Below are 20,342 nucleotides of genomic sequence, written 5' to 3'. Positions count from 1 at the left end.
TGTAATTTTCAATGCATAGAAGCCAAATGCAGTGACGTGGGGACAATGAAGCAAATAACATTCATCTGACGTCCGATCTCTCCAACTAAATCATTCATTTGCATTCAAAATTCTTAAGATTTTCTAATTGGGTCACTAAAGAGTGATATTCTCCAACGTAAAACTATGAATAGTTGAAACCAGGCTTTGAGATTTATTAATAATGATAATTATCTTGTCAATGTTACTGTTACTGAATTTGATTATGTTTTAACGAGTCTGCATCTCAGTTCTGTCCAGGTGAATTGATGGTACAAAAATTGAGCCGGACGAGCCGGCAAGGCTAAGTGACATCCATGACATAGTCGCCACTCATGACCCTTTTTCTTCTTTTTTAAATCTTTTTTATTATTTTATAGAGTGGAAGGAGGAAAGGGAATAGGAATAATACGCGTTTACTCGTAAAATGGTAGAGTTAAATTTGTAACGTGGTTTATAGACACGTGAATTAACTTGATCCAAAAATATGAAGTATATAAGAATAGAATCAAGATTATGATATTAACTTAAAAGAAATATAAGCATGATTGTATGATGAGCTTCTCCAGAAGCAATAATATGAATAATATTAAGAACAAAAATAAGCGAGAGATTTTACAGTATGAGAGCAAATTATAGCCTTTATGTACAATTGATTTTTCGTCCCATACAATGAATACTAATTCTCCTATTTATAGCTCTATTTAGGGAGACAAGATCCCCAAATCAAGATCCTATTAAATGAGAATAAAACTATCATTGATGACTGCATAACGGTTAGCTATTAATAAAGAAATTTTTTGTAACGGCTACCCATTGAATGATGTCTTTCTCAATCAGTGTCTTCATTCAAATCTTTGTTCTCGGTTTCAATTCCTTCGGAACTCACTCAACACCGGTCACATGCTTGTATCCGGTGCCAACTATTTACTGAGTCGCATCTTACCTGTCTTCAGTTTCACGAATCATCTCGTCATTCGTCCAACTGTCGCTAGCCAATTCTATCCTATACATATAATCCCCTTACTTTTCGGTGATAATACTTTAGTGTTACCGGGAAGTAGAAAAAACTTCTTTTCTTAGCAGGTAAGTTTCTGAATAGTTTCTGGCATTTGAAAGGACGCACGTCTCTTCGCATTTAATAACCTGAACACGTGTTGCCCCATGATTCGAAAAATATTTTTGCCAGTTTCCAAAGTAATCATGACCATAAATTATGCCGCTTATAAACTTTTCCCCTACTCTTCAATTTTACTTTTCACTTTCACAAACTCTTCTTCTATTTTGAATTATCTTAGAACCCTATTGTTGCCCTAAATCACACACGCAAGTATACGCGGTCAATCAAGTAATAAAGAGCGAGTAGAGTATTGTTTCCATGAGAACTTATGATCAATTATCAATTAAATCAAGCAATTTCTAATTTATCGAGTCAAGAACAATTTCAAGATAATTTTTATTGGATTAGTTCTACTAATGATAATTAACTAGCGCATTTATCACGAGGATTTTCAATCGATGAGAAATAATATTCTAGGGTCATAGTTATATAATAATCCTATCGAATTCTTCAATTAACTTGACTTATTAATTTATTCGTGTTATTAATATACAAGGACAATAAACTCGTAGAAATTTGACAACTTCTACTCGCCTATTCAATCTATTCTAACCCCTATATTCCTACGAGATTAGAGATAAAGAGAACGCATTTATAATCTCTTTCAAAATTAGCTAAGCACGACACATATGTATATTTCTATCTGTATGGGCAAATCAATTCCTTAATGTCTAGGTTCAAGATCGTGTTCTATTCAATCCTATTGCAATCAAGAATCACCTCTTTAAAGTTCAACTCAAGATTTATATATAGTAAGTATTTCACTGTTAGCTAGGTAGTATAATAATTAGGATTGGATATCAATAGTAAGTATTTCACTCAAGATTGGATATGAATAAACAACCCAATCTAATAAATTAAATCATCAAATCAATATCAGAATATCAACATTCATGTAAAACTATAATCCCAGAATAAACGAGTTTAGTCATGCATAGTCATGGTAGCAATCTCAATTAATTCCCAAGAATACATAAAAATCAATAATCGAAGGGAAAAAGAAGAACTTAAGATGAATTCCACGGTTTCCGAACTCTGTTATGGCTTTTGTCTGTTTCCAAGCGTGTTCTTGCCTCCCCAAAGTCTTCTCTCTTCAAAAAGTGGTTAACTATTATATTTATATAATTTAGGGTTCAACTGGGGTGAATTTGGCTTCTCCTAATTGGAGAAGCTGATTTTTCTGCTCCAGTCCCGGTCTGGCGAAGCGAACCTCACTTCTCTCTCCCAGATTTTTGTCTTCAACTTTCTTTTGCCAATTTTCCTCCTATTTGATCCTTTTCCACGCATGTTCGTTCCTTCAAACGAAACACATAATGAGTATACTTTTACTTAAAAAATAGTGTAAACTCCCGCAACTCACACAAGAATTAATACACAAACAAACTCAAAATATGCACTTTTCACCCTTTATCATCTCCCCACACTTAAACTCTTACTCGTTCACGAGCAACTTAAATTTAAGCGCATAGGCAAGAAACACATTTTAAAACATACTCAAGCATCAGATCAATGACAATTGTTTGTATCGACGCTTAGAATCCAGGATAAGAACTATTGACATCTTTCTTCAAAATTAGACCCATGCCAAGACTATTTAAAAAATTTGTGCGACTCTTCTAATACCCTAACCTCAAAATATGACTCCAATACATTCCCTACTATAACTCACTTCTTGTGCCAACTCAAAATGCTTGGACTTTACCAATCCTTTGTAAATCATGTTCCCTCACCACAAATTAAAGAAAGAAATTAGTCCAGACACTCAAATTTGCCTTCAAGTATAATATAAGGACTTACAAATCATAAAAATTTTCTCACTCTCTCAAATAAATTCATGTGCATCCCGAGGTCGTACCATAGGATTGCCCGTAATGTATGTCTTTACTAACCTAAGCTTGCGAAGTCCAGGATCAATTAGGTCTTTTCAGGTTGTAATGTAAGCTAAGGGATGAGTAGGATATATTTGGGTATAGTGACTAACTCTGCTAAGCACTTTAATACACTACACTTAACTTTCAAATACACGCTCTTCATGACCAATCCAAGCAATACCACGAAACCATGTACAATTCGGCCTTCCTCTTTAATCACAACTATGCATTCTCTAGCTCGGATAAGAGGAATATGAGGTGTATTTTTTATTTTTTTTCCAACACTCTTCCAATTTAGGTTGCTCAGCTAATGATCTTTCAAAACTTATATGCACCTTTTTGTCTTTCTATGGTTCCACTCAAAAGCTACCTCAACTCTCACCTTACTCTTCTAGCGTCTTAAGTGCTTTTGGGGGTAAAGGTTCAAGAAGATCTGATTAAGAACAAAAAGAGAATTGGCTTGTAATGTAGGTGCCAAAGAAAAGGTTTATAGGCTCAAATAGGCTATCTAAGAAATTTTTTATTGATGGTGACATACTAGCTCAATGGACAATCAAGGAAACACCTACATTATCTCCTAGTCTCACAAAGCTTAGTTATTTCGCTTCGACTAACACACGGGGCAAGGTCCTGACTAACACAAGATAACACATAATATAATCACTACCTCAGATCACACAATACACATGATTCATTTCGGACGGCTCAGGCCCGACTCTAGAGTTAAACAGCTAATCATAGTCATCATAACAATTCCAACAATTAGGAAGTAATCACAGGAGTCAGTAAATGAACTTAAGCGTCAAAATAAAGCCACACATATTGTCAAGACATGTAATTATAATGATCATGATGAATGTACATAGTTCAAATGCTCTGAACCTAAGCCCCGATATAAAATATGTCAACAACATAGACGTTCAAGTTCTTCCCATTCCATTATCAATTCAAAAAGAAAATCGTTTTGTATTTTTCTTTAGACTTTAGTCTCTCAAGAAAACTGTCTAGGTAACCCATCGTCGGGAAAAGTTCAAAAATCTTTACAAAGTTTGAAAAAATATCTTCCTAAAAGTACCCAATTCAATAAAATGACATCTCGGGAAAGAACCGTGGTTTAAAAAAACCGGGATTAAGCCACTAAAAAAACAACTACAAATATACAATTACAATGACTACAAGTGTGATTATGCAATTACAAATGTATCACTAGCAATTAAGCACATGCCACAAAAATCAAAGTCTAACACTCCATCCCACACTTAAGAATGTGCAATGTTTTCAGTTGCACAATAACACAAAAATACAAATAAGCGAGATCAAAAGTAGAGTGGGTGTCAGAAACCCCCTCAAAATTATTGGGGTCGTGGCGAGAAAAAATTGTGAACCTCAGTCCCCGAAAGTGTCGACTCCTCTAAGGTGATGCCAGACGCGTCAACTACCCTAATTATCTCGTCCTCCCAAATAGGAGGAACCTCAGTCGCAACATTCCCCACACTCACTATAGTCACGATGACTAGTCCTGGCTCTTCCACAACAGTGCCAGCAGTAGCACTAAAATCAACCATCTGGAGCTCCTTTATATCAGTATGTAACTTTATAGTTATTCCATGTTAATTAGCAAAATTCAAAAACCATTGGGGAAGGCAACATTTAAGTCATGCCTAAGTCAGCCGTGGATGACACTTGTCTTAGAAATAATACAATTGAAGTTCATAAGACACCCAATGGCCACCCCACACTTAAGAGATGTTCGTATTACCGATAGAGGTAGGTTAGTTACTCATACTTTCACTAAACCTCACCAAAATATTCGAGGGGACTGCCATGGGAGAGGGAAGAGTAGACGAAAAAGAAAAAAACTGGGAGTAAGATGGTTCTTACCTTGTGGAGATGGGGCGATGGGGAAGAGTGAGGAAGAAAAGTGGGGAACCAACACCCCACACTTAAACCATTGCTCGCCCTCAAGCCATCAAACTACACTTTATATAGACACAACCTTTTTAACTAACTCTCATAACTCATCACACCAAGAATATTTAAAATAGATTAAGCACAATAACGTAACATCCTCGCCTCAAGATTTAACTCATAAGCACCATGTATTTTTCACAAGCCGCTCAGGTCAATAACATTACCTTTCCTTCGTGAATCAAGTGCCCTTCGCACAACAATAGAGAGTAGTTCCACACACAATAAAATTTAAGAACAATTAGGAGCTCAAGATAGAAAGAATTTGCTCACTCTCAGAAACAATATTCATATGCCACAAAAGATGAATCATAGGCTTGCCCATAGTATACTAGTCTACTAATTAAGCTCGTTCAGCCAAGGATCAAGTAGGACTTTAATTGGTTGTAATGTAAGTTGCGGGATGGGTGGGATACATTTAGATATAAGAGTGACTACACCTCCCTAAACATTTTAATACATACAATTACCATTCAAAACTTCACACTTATGTCAAACCATAACTCCACCTTCACATCAATATACATCAATCCCTACTTCTTTAAGCACAATTATGTCTAGATTTACCACTATCAAGGAATATTTGCACAACAATACAACTAATTAATTTCTTTTGCTTTTTCAATTCAAGTGGCTCTTACTTTCTCAAAATATTGCACATTTTTTCTTATTTCAATTGTTTTACTCAAAAACCAATCCAACCACCCCACACTTCACCTTTTACAAAGTTCATAACAAATTCAAGTGCTCACGAGAGGTATAATGCTCAAATAGATAGTCAATTACTACAGGCTCAAAGAGGTTAACTAAGATACATAACAATTAGGCGGGTAAAAACATATAATTAGCTCAACAAAAGAAGGCTTATATCAATTCCAAGACTGAATAAAATTACTATTTCACTTTAGAAACACACGGGGCAAGTTCTAGACATTAAATGCAATGCACCTAATAATACAAAATCTTACACACACATGGCACATAACTCACTCAGGATTGGACTCATCAAGACACTCCGGTTAAAGCAGTTAAGCAAAGTTAAGATCATATAATTTAAGGTACTTATACAAGAATAAAAAACTGAGCCTAAGCGTTACAACTAAAGCACTCACTATTCTCGAGGTACAACAAAGTCAAGAGATATTGCATTCAATTCAACTTATAGCACAAGGTTTCCTAATCCTAACAAAAAATAAATATTAACTACACCCGGCTCAAACAAAACCCTTGGAAAAGAATAGTGGAACAAAGAAAAATCAAGGGAGAATTATTACACCACCTACAAAAGAAAATATTTTTGTCTTTTTCCTTTGACTTACCCTCAAGAAACCTGTCGATGATATCCATCGTCGGGAAAAATCAAAAATTTTAAAATTTTAATGTTTTTTTTTTCCAATTTTTTTCTATCAACTACTAAAACTAACAAAAGCAAAACTACAAATAACATACATACATATACACAACATATCCCCCACCCCATACTTTAAGCTGTGGCATGTCCCCATGACACACAATTAAAAAGTATAAGGTAAAAGAAACTTCCCGGAATATGTAGTCGGGTTCAAATTCGAAGTCGGGCTCCATTCCTTGCGCCCGAACTAATGCACACATCCATGTAGACAGCTTCTTCTCAGCCTTCTTGGGGTACACTCCACACTTATCATTTTCACTCACTGCAGCCTTCTCTTTCATGCCATTCACTTTCCACTCAACACTAGCAACTGATTTTTCCTTTTGTGCCCCATTTTCTACATCCATCTTGAAAGTCACAGTCTCCCCACCTACTCTAAGCATGAGTTTCTTTCTTGTATATCTAATATTGCTCTTCCCGTTGCTAAGAATGGTCTTCCTAGAATGAGGGGAACCTCCTTGTTCTCCTCAATCTATCTACAGGAAATACAAACTTATCCGCCCAAACTAAGACATCTTCCACTACCCCCTCGGGTATTAGAGTTGTTTGGTCTACCAGCTGCAAAGATATTGGTGCAGACCTTATCTCTCCAATCTCTTTCTCCAGTTTCTTGTAAATAGAAAGAGTCATTTGATTAATGAGGCACAATAATCACATAAGGATTTATCAAAATTAATAGAGCCTAAAGACAAAGGTATAGTAAAACTCCCTGGATCTCCACACTGTTATGGGAGTTTATTTTGCAATATCGCGATGCAATGCTCTGTGAGCTTCTCCACTGAGGTCTCATCCATCTTCCTCTTCTTTATCATGATCTCCTTCAAGAATTTAGCATAAGCCGTCATTTGTGAGAGAACTTATATGAATGGTAAGTTTACATGAACCTGTTTCAACACGTCCAAAATTCTCTCAAGCTGTTTGTCCAGCTTTTGTCTATATAGCTTTTGAGGGAAGGGTAAAGCAGGCATATGCTCGCTCTCATCATGTTTCTCTCTTCTCGAAGTTTCTCTCTTCTTTTTTTTTCCGTAGCTTTCATCTGGCCTTCTTCGTCTTATCAACATCATTCTTTAGCTGCTTCCCACTTTCTTTTTCATGTATCACATCTATTTGGGTCGGGGTAGATCTTTCAACACTTGCCCACTTCTCAAGGTTACAACATTCACTATTTCTTTGGGATTTCTCTTAGTATCAGCTGGGATAGTTCCTGGAACCCTCTCAGACATTAGATTAGCTAGTTGCCCAACCTGTCTCTCCAGGTTTCAAAAAGCTGTGCCCAGTTCCTTTATAGCTGCTCCATGGGTGTCCAACCTCTCTCTATCTTGATAATGAAGGTCTTCATTAGATCTTCCACGCTAGACTGATTAGGTTGATTGGACTGATTAGCCAAAACTGCTGCCTCTGCAAATTTATAAAACCCCGAGATTCTTGCCCCTAAAATCTGGGGTTGCTTTGTTTCCATACATTTGTCGTACCCTCAGGTGAACTCCATGAAAAACTGAGGTTCTTCTGACCTATTGCATTAAAATTATAATTCCTCACAGCAGTCACTTTCTCAGTTGAGGCTTGACACTAATGAGTAGGGTGTCCTCTTCCATATATATCACACGTTTCATGAGGCTCACTTTGTATTGTAGCCAAGGTCAGCTTCCTTTTTTCTTTAGCCATAGCATCAAGTTTTACCTGCACAAATGTATTAGCATCAACTTGGTGAACACCAGTTGATTTTCTTCTTTCAGCACTCTCAGAGGGCCACTGATTTGCATCTTCAGACAACTCATGAAGAATTGTAACTATCTCCTCTGGAGTCTTATTCATCAACATGCCTCCAGCTGCATTGCTCAATGTTTTACATGAGGCTGGTGTCAATACATCCCAAAAGTCCTGGAGTTGCATCAAGAGTTCAATTCCGCAATGTTGACACTTTTTTACTATCTCCTTAAACCTCTCCCATGCTTCAAAAATAGTTTCAGTCTCTTTCTATTAGAAGTTATGGATTTCTCTTCTAAACTAGCCCGTCTTAGCTGATGAGAAATATTTATCAAGAAATTTTCTATTTATCTCATCCCATGTTCTAATCGATCCCGTGGGCAAGCTTTGAAGCCAATACTTTGCATTTTTAAGTGTAAAGGGGAATGCCCTTAAGTACATTGCATCTTATGACACCCCATTGTATTGAAAGGTATTCATAATCTCCTCGAAGTCCATCAGATGCGTGTTTGGGTCTTCGTTCATCTTCCCTCTGAAGACACAACAGGTCTGAAGGGTTTGAAGCAACCCTTGCTTCAACTCGAAATTATTAGCTGCAATTGGAGGTGGTCTCACACTTGATAAGCCTTGGTTGTAGACCGGTCTAGCATAATCGCCAAGTGATCTCCCAAGCCCAGGAGTTATATTTCCAAACTGGTCTATGACCAAGGGTTGATTTTGGGCAATTCTTGGAGCTCTCTCTTCTTCATAGATGATTTGTGCATCTCTAATAGCTGCTTCCTCAGCACCCCTTGCAGCCTTTTCTCATTGTTGGGCTACCTCTCTTGCAGCCAAATCTGTATTATCATAATCGTATCCATCCATAGTTTCTTTGGTTAAGGATTGGCCAATTTTCTTTAACGTCCCGGTGAAATTTATTTCCTTCCTCGGCTATCGCAGTTCTTTTTTTATTTCTGGTTCGTATGGTAGCACTTCTTTCCTAGAAGCTCGAGTCATGCACTAATCTTAACCTGTAACCTGCGCATAGTCAACGAACACCAAACATAAAAAGAGAAGAATAAAAAAAATTCCTGAATTAGCACTACAAACTACTTCAAACACTCTTGATTGCCCATCCCCAACAACGACGCCAAAATTTAACGAGCTCAAAACACACACTTAAATTATGCTCGCTAATCAAATATAGTATAGTATAATATCGTATCCACAGGGATTGGAGTTAAACAATATCTCATAGTTTCTAGCTTGATTGCTATCCAAGATGATCAACAATTGAGATTTGTGTGATTAATACAAAAATTAACTAAGGATCTAAGGCTATTGATTAATGACAATTGAAACAAGGAACAAGCAAAGAAGGATATCAATAGGAGAAAATAGGGTTTTAATATAATAGGTGCAAGATAATTGTTTGTGATCTAACTCTACATAATTCACTTCTAATGTTCAAGTGAGTCTCTCGAATTCACTCAATTATTAATTCAAATATTTAGTAGAAACTCCTCTATCGATTATGTCTCAACCTCACGAGATGAACCAATTTAAGCTGTGTGAAGATATGCACGACTGCGTAGCGGATTGGTCTTTAGGAGAACCTCTCTCGATTATCGACCTAACTAGGTTTAATCAATAATTCTACTAGCCTCTTCCGATTGCTAAGAAGAATTAATGAACTCAACCAACAAAGTAATACAAAGACATCACAAGTTATGCCTCTCTCGGTTATATGAACACGTGAATATAGATGCAACAATTAAATCATCCAAAAACGCTTCAATGCATAAAACTAGAGCTATAATCTACAAACAAATATCAATATAACAAATCCATAAAACCCTAAAGGAAACTACTTCAGAGACATGGAGTAATTCATCACAAATATAATAAAATTATAGAACAACATAAATTCAATCCAAACTCGGGTCTTGAGTGAGGAAGGAATGATGAATTCCTTATGCTTGTGCTCTTCCCTCTCCTTCTTAGCCTCTTTAGGTCGAATATAACATTTTTCCATATATATATATATATATGATAACTAGGGATTCTAGCCTATTTTATGCTCCTTTTTGCTTGAATTTTAGATTCAAAGTGTCTACAAGTATTCCTAAAAGCTAACTTGTTCTGCTTGTTTGCGGTGTTTGGTCGAAAAGAGAGAAGGATGTCATAACCAGCTCAAAAAGAAGTGAAACCTGCACAAGTTCAAAGCCAAGTCAAAGCAGCGCTACAGCAAAAAACCAACCGCGGACGCAAAAGATCCACCGCTGAGGCAGTCCTTTTATCGCGGTCCGCGGTGGCAAGATTCAAAAAGTTGTCATTTGGGGCTTTTCAAGTCACCATTGACGGCGGTGCTTTTCTGTGACAGCGGTGCCTCCACCGCGACAACAGTCCGTTTACCGCGGACCACAGAGAAGAGATTCAAAGAGTCAAAATTGAAGCTAAAACTAGAAGATCGCGGTCCGCAGTTGATTTTATGCGACTGCGATAGCCTCACCGCTGCAGCGGTCCATTTTTCGCTGTCAACGGTACCTCTGTCAGGGGCATTTTTTTTCGAAAAATTTAGCTGTGTATAAATACTTCTTTTTCAGATTTTTAGGTCATTTTATCAGTAGTGAGAACGTGAACGCCGTATTTTACATATTTTGAGTAATTTTCCAGCTTATTTAGCAATTAATCTTAGAATCTTATCTTGTAATTACATTTTATGGATTATTCTTCATCTCAGTCTATGATTTCTTCTTCAATTATGAGTAGCTAGACCCATTAGCTAGGGTTGTGGCTCAACCCTAGTGTGGGTATTTAACGGGTCTCTTATTTTAGGGCTTAGATGTTTATGAGTGATTGATATTTGTCCCGATTATGCTTTCTATGTTGAATTAGTGGTTGCAAACACTAATTTGTGCCTTTTTGACTTAGGCTCTTCTCGAGAAAGAGAGACTAAGTCTAGGAATTTCAGGCCAACAAGGAATTGGGGTATATTCAAGAGATTGATAGCCCCAATTAAAGGGTTAAACCTAGAGATAGTAATACCCGACTTGAGCCAACATTGCTTGCACAAATTGAACACCCAATTGGGCTTGAGAAAGCCAATTAGGGTAAAGTCACTCAAACTACCAAAATGTGTAGAGTGAGTAGCTTTGTGCATTGGCTATATCATGATCCCAACCGTAACATTATTGCCTTAAGTTTGAGATCCCGTTAGATACTTACCTAGGAGTAAGTTACTTCCCTAGTGCCTTTTTACCCATTTAGAAAACCCTACAAAAATATCCACTTTGTTTAATTTCGTGCATCATTAGTATTAAAAGTAGAAGTAACAAATAAACAAGAATGATTGGAAGTGCAATCAAGAGCACTACACACTGCTAGATTTGATAAGAATCCAACTCCAAACATTATATTAACTCCTTGTGGATTCGATCCTGACCTTCTTGGGTAAAAGCTGCATCGACCGCTCTTGCCACTCTATGGTGGTGTAGGGTTGCACCCGATCACTTTTTGACGCCGTTGCCGTGGAGCTAAATAGTTTCGGCTATCTATCTAACTAGTTTTGTGTCTTGTTTTTCTTTCCTTCTGTGATACTAACTTGTGTTTCGCCGATTCAGGTACCAAATGTCGGCGAACAATAACAATGATCCTCTTGGAAATGTTATTCCGGGGGAGGAGGTAGAAGATAATATTGATGATGAGGTACCTATAGTGCCTCAAGCTCAAAGGAGAGGTCGCCAGGCCAATGATAATGTTCCAGACCCTACCCCGCCACCTCCAAGATTGGCTCCTCGGGTTCTTCCAAATAATGAATATGCTAGTGCATTGTTCCACCCCGGGTCTGGGCGGACAATTTTCAAATTACAAATGTGATGTTGACTTTGTTGGAGCAACGAGGGTATTTCACAGGTTCTCCCCATCAGAATGCATATATACATCTCAAAGGCTTTGTGGATACTTGTTGAGGAAGCAAGCAAACAAATGTGTTAGAGGATGCATTGTAGTTGAGATTATTCCCTTTCTCACTTAGTGGGGAAGTTTTGGACTGGCTCGAAAGGCTTCCCAACCAATTCACCACTACTTAGGATGAGTTGGCGGACAAGTTTATAGCTAAGTTTTTCTCGCCAGGGCATATGGCGACTTTGAGAGATGAGATTTTGGCCTTCAAACAGGAACCTAATGAACCACTTCATGAGATCTGGGAGAGATATCAGACAATGGTGAAAGAATGTCCGACAATGACATGACCGAAGAAATGATTCAGCAGATATTCTACCGTGGCATTAACACGACCAATCAATGTGTAGTAAACCAGCTTGCAGGGGGAAATTTTATGAACACACCTTACATTGAGGCGTATGAGATATTGGATAAGATGGCAGATACTTCCTTAGCTTGGCAAAGTCGAGCCAATGTACCACAGGGTGACCCCACTATCATCCACTTGCACAAAGAGCTCCATGATAATGGCCAAGTAACAGCAGATTTAAATACGACAATGAACCAATTGGCAAAAGCTCAAATCCCTCCACCAATCTAGCAAGAGTGAGGGTATGCTACCAATCATACCGAATCAGGGGACTTCGTGCCTCATTTTCTGCAAAACAAAGAGAGTTACGCCCTTTCCCCCTCCAGGTTCGTCTATTTATACAATAATGATTAGCATATTGGCACTTATTTCTCCAAATTAATGCACATAATCGTGGTTACGTCCATTGGGATTATGGAAAACCCAGAGGACTTTTGGACAAGGCTTGTTTTAAAGGGCTATTATGCGGACAACATATTAACCCGGCTAGGTTTGACCATGATGCATGCACAAGTTAATCAGAGTAAGACTGCTATAGAGGTCTAGACTAAGACCCTCAAGTGGACAACTTGAGGGGGAAAGGCATGGAACCGTCAAACGCACCGTTGATCGACTAGTTTTATCGCAAATACACCTTTCCGAATTTAAAGGGTGATACATAGGAAGAGCGCAAATACTCATCAAGTGTTGCTATAGGATTAATTACACACGAGTGGAATATGATGTTGAGCATGATTTATGCAGCAATAAATAGCATGTTGTCAAGTATTTGAACGTAAAAAATGATAAATGCAGTATTTAAATAATTGAAAGACATTTACGAAAAAAGAAAACAAAGAGACAAGTTAGTTTCAGGAAAATAAAGAAATCATAAATGCTTGAAAATAGACAGTTAAATTCAAATAAGGGGAAAGGGTACGTGGGATAGATCATGCTTGGACTAATTCACAAAATAAGTTCGTTATGGTAAAAGCTTAAAAATATCCCTAGCTGAATCGCCATGTTGTCGCACCCTTTTTTCCCTTTTTGACGGGGAAGTCTGGGTTTCGACATTCATGGGGAACAACTCGTTTCCGTTTGGGAATTGAGTATTTTGAAGAATCGCCACCTAACGGATTATGGTGCGTTAGGGCACCTAGAGCGGTTAACTCATGTAACTAGTTTGCATTACCAGAGCTTAGGGTAAGGGCTCGAAATAACCCTGAGGGGAAGGTGTTAGGCACCCCTCGCGGTCCACAATGGTGGGTCCCGGCCAAACTTAAACTATGTGAATTAGTCATTTTAGCAGACTAATTTCTCGACACGTGTGTTGCACATGTATACTGAGTTACGTAACAATTAAGTAAATAATTATGCACGAAGAATAAAGTATAAATTTAATTTACGGAAATAATCAATGTAGATCATCGTATGTTACTTGTTTATTGAAGTCAAGATGCTTAGATATATGGTCTGAACTTACAAAGATAAACCACCAAAGTTTAATCAAATACATATGAGTTTTTACTTTATTTAGTTTATTTTTATGTGATACAAACTATAAACATGCAATGAAACATCCCACCTAATACCTTTTTATAAACAAAATTCTTGGTATATGTTCCTTTTACATTTGGTTTCTTTGTCATGATCAGGACCTAGGTGAAGAAAACATTTACACCAGAAAAATTTGTATACAATATTCGGATGATGGATGAACATATTGCATCTAATGTAGGAAAATTAAACATATAAATCATGTCAAACACTTACACCAAAAATCATATAACCCTAACAAATTATTTGTTATTGATAATATTATACTTCCGCATGGGTAGTCTGGTATATTCCTTCTCTTCTTTGTCACTACCAATTTTTTGTGTTGAACTAAGTTAATATCTATCTTAGTATTAACTATTATCTATCTTTTTAATTTTTTTTTATATTTCTTATCTTTAGTTCATATCACTTGATTTTTGTAAAAGAATACACCTAGCGAATGGTTTATTTATTATTGGATAACTACATAAAAATAGAATATTGGCCTACTTACGATGCAGTCAATTTCATATGTTGCTCGTATCTAAAAATAAATAATCTAACTCTATTAGTCCATATACACCTTTTAAAAGATGATGCAGTACTCCCAATATTTTGAGAAGTTATACATTTTTTATTTTTGTGGGATGTTTGCACTATTTCTTTTTAAAAAATTTGATTCATGTAGTCAATGTCCGATATACGGGGAGGCTCTACTTGGTAATGGAGTTACTGTATCGCTTAAATTTATCGTCCGTTTGCAAAGTTATTGTATCTCACTTAATATTTTTTTTATAATATTAAAAAGATGTTAAACTTAATGTATATTTTATTGTAATAATTTGATTACTCTGCCCTGACCATTTGTGGACATTGCTAAAAGTTTATTGTGCGTTTCGAGGCTTTAAAAATCTCTTTCGGTATCATCTCGATTTGCAAGCACAGTTCGAGCGCGTTGCCGGAAAGCCATTTTGTAAAGATTTGTGAAAAATGATGAATTTTGCCTTTAAAATGAGTTTAAGTTGACTTCGGTCAACATTTTGGGTAAACAGACCCGGACCCGTGATTTGACGACCCCGAAAATATGGGACTTGGATGTATGCCCGGAATCGAATTCCGAGGTCCCAAGCCCGAGAAATAAATTTTTCAAAGAAATTATTTTGCTGAATTAATTATGAAGTAAAGAAAAGAATTTATATTTGAAACCATTGGTATCGGGCCCGTATTTTGGTTCCAGAGCCCGGTACATGTCTTATATGTGATTTGAGTCGAGCCTGTGAAAATTGGTAAGAAACGGACTTGAAATGATATGAATCGGACCTTATTTGAGGAAATTGGGAAATTTGTTGTTTTTAAGAAATTTCATGATTTTGATACTAAATTCATAGTTGTTGATGTTATTTGAGTGATTGAATGTACGAGCAAGTCTGTATGATGTTTTTAGGTTGGTGGGCATGTTTGGTTTGGAGCCCCGAGAGCTCGGGTGAGCTTGGATAGGCCACGGAGTAGAATTGGACTTGAAAAAATTGCAGGTTTCAGCTGTTCTATTATAGGTCTGTAGGCTTCGCAACAGATTTCAGCTGTTCTATTATAGGCCTGTAGGCTTCGCATTTGCGAAGCCTGGCTCGCAAATGCGGGGGTTGGGTAGCAAATGCGAACTAGCCCAGACCAGCCTTCCCTCGCAAATGCGAGTTTTCCATCGCAAATGCGATGCCCCCCCCCCCAAGTCACTGCCTTAGTCTCAAATGCGACTCCTATATCGAAAATGCAACTTCACATTTGCGAGAGGTCTATCACAAATGCGAAGAAGACCGAAAAATAGACTGGGTCGCAAATGCGACATTTTGTTCACAAATGCGAAGGTCTCAGAATTCTGAAGGGTTCGCAATTGTGAACACTGGTCGCAATTGCGACATCAGAGACCTGTAAATTCACACTTAGATGTATTTTCAACCATTTTTCACATCTTCTCAAAACATAAACTCTCTTGGGCGATTTTCCAAAGAAAACTTCTTCTCCAAGTCAATTGTAAGTCGTTTCTAACTAGTTTTCTTCAATCCTTAACATCTTTTCATATGATTAATACTCAAAATCAATAATTTTCATGGAGGAAATTGGGTGATTTGGGTAGAACCTAGGTTTTTCAAAAATCGGGGATTTGGAGCTCGACTTGAGGTCCGATTTCAAAACAAATTATATATTTGGGTTCGTGGGGGAATGGGTAATCGGGTTTTGGTTCGAACCTGGGGTTTTGACCATGTGGGCCCGGGGGCAATTTTTGACATTTTGGGTAAAACTTTGAAAAACTTATTTTTATGCATTAGAATTGATTCATTTGGCTTGAATTGTGTTCGTGGCATCGAGGTAAGTGTTTGGTCTAACCTTAGCTTAAGGTATTAGGAGTCGATTCCTATTTCCTACGTGTTAATTGTGGAGTACGAAGTATAGGCATGGTGACGAGTATCTATACGTCGGTGTCAAGCATGCCCGTGAGTCTTGTATTGTAATTGTTATGACTCTATTGTGGTTTATTGCGCTTCACATGTTATTATCATTATTGTTCCCTTGCCGGAATTTTATTGTCATATTATTGTTCCCTTGTCGGGATGTTTGTTTTGATATTATTGTTCCCTTTCCGGGATGTTGTTGAAATATTATTGTTCCCTTGCCGGGATGTTGTTATATTGCTCTTGTTTCCTTTCCGAGATTCTTCTGTGATTGTTGTTGATTTGTAACTGGGATCGGGTGACACACCGCCACGGAAATATATGAAATAGAAGCGGGTTGCACGCCTGCAACAAGATATATGAAATGGGAGTGGGTTGCACGCTTGCAACGAGATATATGAAATGGGATCGGGCTGCACGCCTGCAACGAGATATATGAAATGGGATCGGATTGCACGCCTGCAACAAGATATATGAAATAGGAGCAGGTTGCACACCTGCAACAAGATATATGAAATGGGAGCGGGTTGCACACCTGCAACGAGATATATGAAATGGGATCGGGTTGCACGCCTGCAACGAGATATATGAAATGGGAGCGGGTTGCATGCCTGCAACAAGATATATGAAATGGGAGCGGGTTGCATGCCTGCAACGAGATATATGAAATGGGATCGAGTTGCACGCCTGCAACAAGATGTGAAGTGAAAGTGAATTCTGCATTTATTTTCCTTATCCTTATTAGTAATTGGATTTTGGTTTCTTTGTATTCCTCTTGATATTCTGTTGTTATCTATTTTTCCCCGAAGCATGTTTTCCCCCTCCCATCTTTAACTGTAATTATCTTGTTTTATTTTTCCTCTAGTATATGAATTAACTGCATAAGTTAATTTGGTAGTCTGGTCCTAGCCTCGTCACTACTTCACCGAGGTTAGGCTAGGTACTTACCAGCACATGGCGTCGGTTGTGCTGATGCTACACTCTGCATTATGTGTAGATACTGATACCAGAGTGCTTGGACCGCAGTGAGGGTGCTATCTTCAGTCCACACATGCGACCCGAGGTAGTCCCGCAGACGTCCGTGGGCCTTGGCGTCATTTCCTATCTTTCTTTTATCCTGTTTCCTTTACTTATTTCAGAAACAGTGTATCTTTTATCTTTCAGACTTTGTATGTAGTACTCATAGACCGTCTGTGAAACCGTGACACCAGTTCTGGGTAGTCGATGTTCAAGCAGTTGTATTGGATACATATTCAGATAGTTCATTGCTTTTCTTCCGCTTATTGTAAATTCCGCTGTCTACACGTTATTGCTTTATAATTGTTAAAGAATATAAAAGGGGTATTAAGGTAACTGGTTCAAACAGTCAACTTGCCTAGATCATATTAGTAGGCGCCATCACGACTCCCAAGGGTGGGAAATCCAGGTCGTGACAAGTTGGTATCAGAGCTTTAGGTTACTTAGGTCTCACAATTCATAGACAAGCTTTGTAGAGTCTGAGGGATCGGTATGAAGACGTCTGTATTTATCCCCCAGAGGCTACAGAGTTAGAAAAAGTTTCACTTCTATTCTTCTCTATCGTGCGATTGTGTTCTCTCAATTCTAAATTTAAACCTCTGCTCTTGTTCTTTCGCGAATGGCGAGGTCACGTACCGCTTCTTCAGCCGAGCAGCAGCACAGGCCGTTGATAGATCAGCTACATCTTCGAAGGCTTTGTGGAGGTTGGATAAGTTTCACCAAGGTCTTCACTACCACTTCCAGCGGTGCATCTTCTGAGAATCCCCAGGACTATTTAGGCAGCTGTCACGAGGTTCACAGGAACATAGAGATAGTGGAGACCTTTGGGTCGATTTTGCTACTTTTCGCTTGTCTGGTTCCGCCAAGAGTTGGTGGAGATATTATTGCTTGGCTAGACCAGTCGGATCACCAGCTTTGACTTGGGATTAGTTTACTCAGCTATTTCTGGAGAAGTTTCTCCCCATCACTCAAAGAGAGGCCTACCGGAGGTAGTTTGAGCATTTCTAGCAGGGTTCTATGACCGTTACTTAGTATGAGACCAGATTCATCGACTTAGCTCATCATGCTCTTATCATACTTTCCACCGAGAGAGAGAGAGAGGGTGAGGAGTTTCATTGAGGGACTTATCTAGCCTATTCGACTTCAGATGGACAAGGAGATGGGGAGTGAGATTTCCTTTCAAGAGGCGGCCAATGTGGCCAGGAGAGTTGAGATGGTTCTATCGCAAGGAGGTGGTCAGGGGTCTGACAAGAGGCCTCGTCATTCAGGCAGATTCAGTGGTACCTCATCTAGAGGTAGGGATTCGTATGGTAGAGGCCATCCTCCTAGGCCTTTCAGTCAGCACTTCAGGTTTCTCACGGTGCTTCAGGTGGTTGTGGTTCTCATATGCAGTATTCTGATCAGCAGTCCTACAGTGAACCACCAGCTCCTATCAGTGCACTGCCACTTCGAAGTTTCCAGGGTCATCAGCCCCCGCAGCTGAGGGCTTGTTTTACTTGTGGCGACATGAGGAACATTGCTAGATATTGCCCTCGCGCACCGAGCAGTTCTTAGCAGCAGGGTTCTCGTGCTATGGTTCAGGCACCAGGTGTTCCACCGCCCGCTCCTCCAGCTAGGGGTAGGGGCAGAGATGCTAGATGCGGAGGTAGAGGTATTAGAGGTGGAGGTTAGACAACTAGAGGTGGAGGCCAACCAGTAGCAGGTCGTCCCAGAGATGTAGTTCAGGGTGGTGGGGCCCAACCCCGATGTTATGCTCTTCCAGCTAGGCCCGAGATTGAGGCTTCCGATGCAGTTATAGTAGGTACTATTCTGGTTTGTAGCAGAGATGCTTCAGTTTTATTTGATTCGGGATCTACATACTCCTATGTGTCATCTTATTTTGCACCATATCTGGTCATGCCTAGTGATTCTTTGAGTGCTAATGTTTATGTGTCTACACCGGTGGGTGATTCTATTGTGGTAGATCGAGTCCATCGTTCGTGTGTAGTTGTGATTGGAGGTCTTGAGACTCGTGTAGATTTTCTTCTTCTGGACATGGTTGATTCCGATGTCATATTGGGGATGGACTGGTTATCAACTTATCACACTATTTTGGACTGTCATACCAAGACTGTGACCTTAGCCTTGTCGGGTTTACCTCGTTTAGAGTGGAGAGGGACTCCTAGTCATTCTACCCGTAGTGTTAACTCTTATATGAAGGCTCGGCGTATGGTCGAGAAGGGGTGTTTGGCCTATTTGGCATATGTTTGTGATTCTAGTGCTGAGGTTTCTTTTATTGATTTTGTGCCTGTTATTCGTGAGTTTCCTGAGGTATTTCCTTTAGACCTGCCGAGTATGCCACCCGATAGGGATAGTGACTTCTGCATTGATTTGGCTCCAGGCACTCAGCCTATTTCTATCCCGCCGTATCGTATAGCCCCGCCTGAGTTGAAAGAGTTGAGGGGGCAGTTGCAAGACTTGCTTGAAAAGGGTTTCATTGGACCTAGTGTTTTGCCTTGGGGTGCGCCGGTGTTGTTTGTTAAGAAGAAGTACTGATTGATGAGAATGTGTATTGATTACCGGCAGTTGAACAAGGTTACAATCAAGAATAAGTATCCATTACCGAGAATTGATGATTTGTTTGATCAACTTCAGGGTGCCAAGGTATTTTCGAAGATTGACTTGAGATCTGGCTACCATCAGTTGAGGATTAGGGCATCTGATGTCCCTAAGACCGCTTTCTGCACTCGGTACATGCATTATGAGTTCTTGGTGATGTCATTCGGGTTGACAAATGCCCCAGTAGCTTTTATGGATCTGATGAACCGAGTGTTCAGGCCTTACTTGGATTCGTTCGTAATAGTCTTCATTGATGATATTTTGATCTATTCCCGCAGTCGGGAAGAGCACGAGAAGCATCTTAGAGTGGTTCTTCAGACTCTGAAAGATAGTCAGTTGTATGCCAAGGTTTCGAAGTGTGATTTCTGGTTGA

General features: G+C 38.8%; 1 non-coding gene across 1 annotated transcript; it reads left to right on the top strand.

The window, feature by feature from the left end:
- Positions 1-8,291: 8,291 nt before the first annotated feature.
- LOC138890919 (small nucleolar RNA R71) lies at positions 8,292-8,397 on the top strand. The gene has a single exon (XR_011407282.1). It is a non-coding gene; the product is annotated as a small nucleolar RNA R71 (small nucleolar RNA).
- The last annotated feature ends 11,945 nt before the right edge of the window (positions 8,398-20,342 follow it).

This window comes from Nicotiana sylvestris, chromosome 4 (assembly GCF_000393655.2).
Source record: "Nicotiana sylvestris chromosome 4, ASM39365v2, whole genome shotgun sequence".
Lineage (NCBI taxonomy): Eukaryota > Viridiplantae > Streptophyta > Magnoliopsida > Solanales > Solanaceae > Nicotiana > Nicotiana sylvestris.
The sequence above is the reverse complement of the archived record's forward strand: the minus strand, read 5'-3'. Positions and strand labels throughout refer to the sequence as shown.